The 5,078-nt window shown below is 33.6% G+C and overlaps 1 pseudogene; it reads left to right on the top strand.

Moving 5' to 3' along the window:
* The window catches only part of LOC107692635 (uncharacterized), a 19,350-nt pseudogene that overhangs the window by 11,724 nt on the left and 2,548 nt on the right, over positions 1-5,078 (top strand).

The raw sequence follows: 5,078 nt of genomic DNA, 5'->3' as shown, positions 1-5,078 counted from the left end.
CTGGGATAGCTAACCAATCACATCACATTTTGTTTTTCGGAAGGCGGGCCTTCATCAAACCCGGAACTAATCGAGCTGTTTGTGCCAGACTGGGGAGAAAGGTATTGTAATAATGTAAATTATGTAAAAAATAATGCGTCCACCAAGCATGAGAGCATGTTCTAGTACACCCCCAAAACAAATTCAAGACATTGTAAAAGAGCATAATAGGACCCCTTTAAGTACAAAAACTGTTTAGAACTTCACATAAAAGTGTACCACCAAATGATGCATGTCGGTCAAAAGCAAAAAGGTGTTTTCAAGCATCAATTTTAACCATGACTTCTAGTGTAACAGTAGTTTATATACCATAAAACCATGGCAGGCATATTTAGAACATGAATCATTGATGATGACATTAAAAGTCTGTATTCATAGTGCACCCCACAAAATCAAATTAATTGTCATTTTAAATCTTTACAGATCTTTGCCACTATACTTCAAATTATTAGGTTTTACCTATTTATCATCAGCAAGTTTTTAATCATTTAAAATATAATAAAATTTAGTATGATTACCTTTTCTATTATATATTTTAATAAGTACAGATCAGAATAAGTATGTTGTTTCGTTTTTACATAAATATATATTTTACACTGAGTGATGGTGTGCATTATTTCACCCATATTTAGATTTTATTTTATTTGAAACATTTAAGTAGACACTTTACTTGCTTTTAATATGTTTTCTATGTACATAAAATCACTTGTAAATTTAATTTGATGCAGACATCTCATCTTTGGCCCATGTGTATTATTTAATATCTATTTTCTCTTTCTAGATCGCCAGTGCTGAAACCTTTCTTTTTCCTGCACCCCAAAGCAGATCTGGAGATATTGCTATTATTATTTTTACTATGATAATACCATGTTTTATGAATATGGTAATAATACAGTGTCATAGTACATGGTGAAATCACGTAAACTGGCTAACGTTTCTTATTGAGATGAATGGAAAAGAAGTGGCCTGATTATACTGAATTCACGCTTTATCAAAGTCCATCACTGTATATAACAAAATCTAAAAGTTCATTAACTTAACAGGTCATTCTAAGTGAATTGGACAGAATATGGAAATAGATCAAAGTATTCACATGGATCGTTGAATGAATGAATGAGCCTTAATTGGTGATTTCAGGTGCACATTCATGTGAATGGGGAGCTTGTGGAGACACACAGAGAGGCAGCATTAGAGCCTTCATTAGCTGAAGGACACGACCCCTCCCTCCGCTCAGAGGAAAATAGCCCAACACCCACAGGTACCCTGACCATTGTATGTGAACTACAAAATGTACAAAAAGTGTTCATGGAATACGTAAATAGAAAAATTAGTAGGGTAAGAAATTAATGCTTTTATTCAGCAAAGATGCATTAAATTGATCAAAATGTTGACAAAAGATTTCTATTTCAAATAAATGCTGCTGTTATTTAACTTCCTATTCATCAGAGAATCCTGAAAAATGCATCACGATTTCCACAGAAATATAAAAAATAATAATAAACAATAATAAGAATATAATAATAATAAGAAGAAATAATAAAAACGTTGCTTGAGCATCAAATCAGCATATTAGAGCATGTGACACGGCTGAAAATTTTGCTTTGCCGTTACAGGAATAAATTACATTTGAAAACTTATTTTAAATTGTAATATTTCAGAATATTGCTGTTTTTACTATATTTTGGATCATTTAAATGCAGCTTTGGTAAGCATAAGGAACTTGCTTCAAAAACATTAAACAGTAGTGTATGCAATCATGTGGTCACATTTAAGTTGAAAACTTGTATGATGACAAAAAGGAGGTTGTCTTAGCACAATGAAAAATGGTGGCAGCCCTGACTGTTAAGCTCCACAATCACACTCCACTTTAAAATGTTTAATTTAATGACAATAAATAATCAAAAAGTTGCTTTGTAAATGCATTCATTTACATTGTAACCAATGAATCATACAGAAACAGTGAAGCTTCTGTACTAAATTTCGGTAACACTTTAGTACAGGGACCAATTCTCACTATTGACTTGCTTATTAGCATGCCTATTATTAACATATTGGCAGTTTATTAGCACTTATAAAGCACATATTCTGCATGACCATATTCTACATCCCTAATTCTACCCAATGCCTAAATTTGACAACTACCTTACTAACTATTAATTAAGAGTTTATTGAGGCAAAAGTCATAATTAATGGTTTGATAATGGTGAGAATTGAACCTTGAAATAAAGTGTGATTTCTTACTTAATTCTATAGTAATTCGTTCAAAAACAGTCAGAATATGATGAGGATAATATTGCATTTCTTTCCTTTCGAAGATGAGTTATTCCCTTTTTCTCAGAGAACATATTTCATGCTTTGTACACGTTCCAGCACTATTTCTTCCTCCTAAATTTTTCCCAGATCAGCATGTAATGTGATTTTATGAATGACAGACACTTTTGTGTATCAAAACAATTTTTTCCACATGGAGACAATCATTCAGTGTTTGATATGACCTACTTCAAGGTGAAGGTGGATGGAATGTTTGAGCAACAAAACTCAGCTGAAAGAACTGGGCTTAAGCCTTGTTTTAAGGGCCAATGTGATGGGGGTTTTATAAGATCCCTTGCACTGGAATCCAAGGCTGCTTGTTTTCCCAGAGTCCTTTGCTTTAGGTACTCTGAAAGGCACAGCCTTTGTAGTATACTGGCAGTGTTTGCTCGAGTCTTTTTTTATCTATCTGCCACTTCTCAGGTTCACTAAACAAGCAGCTAAACCCTTTAAATAATCAGGGACATCCTTTCATTGGATCTAGTGTTTGAACGCACGCAGGCGCGGACTGTTACGCACACACTCGCATTCATTCACAAATACTCGAGGGCCATGCACGCAAACACAGGAGGTCTTAAATACAAATGAACACAATACAAAGCAACATAGTCTCTGCATTTTTTCTTTTCACTCCGTTTCGCTTTCCTTCCCTCTCAAATCTGCACAGACACAAACAGAGAGTAGAACCTGGAGCCACGGTCATTAGAGCATCAAAGAGGGCTGATTGTAAGAGAGGCTTCTAATGTTTCCGCAGCCCAAGGGCTTTTTCTGAGACAGAAAAACTGATTATATGCGATGTAGCTAATGATAGCCAGATAAAAATTAGACTGACAGATTATTGATTAGATTAGATGAGACAATAAGCAACCTTCAACACACCCTAAGAAACAAAACACCCTGGTAACTCCTAAAACACAAAAGAATCATGGTAGCCTCTTTCATTTTCTTTAGTAAAACATACACCACTGTTCAAAACTTTGGGGTCAGTAAGACTTTTTAATGTTTTTGAAAGAGGTCTCTTATATTCACCAAGACTGCATTTATTTGATCAAAAATACAGTAAAACAGCAGTGTTGCAAAATATCATTCCAATTTAAAATAACTTTTTTCTATTTTAATATATTTATTTAAAAATGTAATTTATTCCTGTGATGCCAAAATTTAATTTCCAGCAGCCAACTGTTGTGCTGCTTAATATTTTTGTTGAAACCATGATACCATGTTTTTTTCAGAATTCTTTGTTGCATAGAAAGTTCAGAAGAACAGCATTTATTTTAAATAAAAGTTAATTTTGTTAATTATAAATGTCTTCACTGTCATTTTTTGATAATTTTAATGCATCCTTGCAGAATAAAAACATAAATTTCTATATATAAAAAAAAAATCTTACTGACCCTAAACCTTTGAACGATAGTGAAAATGCTTATTTTTATTTGCTTATTTCAATTTAAATGATCAGTTAGATCAAGCAGTCTGTAAGTTGACTGAGAGCAAAACTGTCTTTGAATAGGTTCAGATGCTCGCTGTTAGTTCTACCTGCCAACTGCTGAATTTAATTACGCTGAGAACAAAATTGTCTCTCTCAGATCTGCCCTCCGGCCCGCATACCTTCAGACTGGACGAGTTAGCAGTGGAGACAAAGGGGACTCCTCAAACATCGGTAAGTGTCTCCCCGTGTGCTTTCACATGCAGTGAATAATATTTCAACGATGAGACAGTTTGCTTACTGCATGTCAGTGTCATACCAGAAAAGCCATTCTGGCAATAAATGCTGGAAAAAACTGGGTCAGACCATGTTCTCTGACCACAAACCACAAATCACAGCCCACTATCTGCAGCCCAATTTTTGTTTTAATTATCCATCGTACATAAAAAAACCAACAAAAAACATTTGCAATCAAGACAAAAAAGCCAGAAGTGAATGTAAACCAGATTTGGCCCAGACTCTGTTGCTATCTGTGAAGCCAAGCATAAGAATAGCCTACTGATGTAAATTTGTTAACCCACAGTAACAAATTTGAACAGATTAATTGCATATTTTCATTTGCTGCATGCTTTTAAAAACACACACACACACATACAGTAAAGGCATAATTCAAAACTGCAAAGTGCAAAGTGTTAGTTAGTTGAAAATTCAAGAATAATAGCAAAGTTAATAAGAATTATTTCTAAATGCAGCACCGTTCTTATTTCGCTCTGCATAACCTGAACGAAAAAAAAATGTTTTTTTGCTAAGAACGAACCGAAATGTTCAATTTGAGTTGAATTACTGAAATAAATGAACTTTACCACGACATTATAATTTATTGAGATGCACCTGTATAAAGAATGAGAATGTGACGTAACGCCGCGTTGAGTTCTTGAAATAAATGAACTTTTCCACGACATTCTAATTTATTGAGATGCACCTGTACAGAGTAAGAGATTAATTTCACAGTGTAGACACCTTAAGTGATTATAACGATAGTTTTGTTTAGTTTTTTGAGAGTGCTTAAATTCGCGATAGATCAAAGTTAGTGTTAATGTCACTTACTAATAATAATAATAATCATAATAATTTATTCGCTGTTTGAATAACATTGGAAAGGAAACGTTTTATACTAAATGTATAAACGTTTTTTATTCAATTGTAATCACGTAAAATACAAATTCAGTCCCATTAAACATATTTTATTAGCCTACATGACACCCATGTCTGGTTCTTGCCTAAAAAGACGGGTTTATGATGT

The sequence above is a fragment of the Sinocyclocheilus anshuiensis genome, unplaced genomic scaffold (genome assembly GCF_001515605.1).
Source record: "Sinocyclocheilus anshuiensis isolate Anshui unplaced genomic scaffold, SAMN03320099.WGS_v1.1 scaffold50, whole genome shotgun sequence".
Lineage (NCBI taxonomy): Eukaryota > Metazoa > Chordata > Actinopteri > Cypriniformes > Cyprinidae > Sinocyclocheilus > Sinocyclocheilus anshuiensis.
Note: the sequence above shows the minus strand (reverse complement) of the source record. Positions and strands in the feature narration are given on the sequence as shown.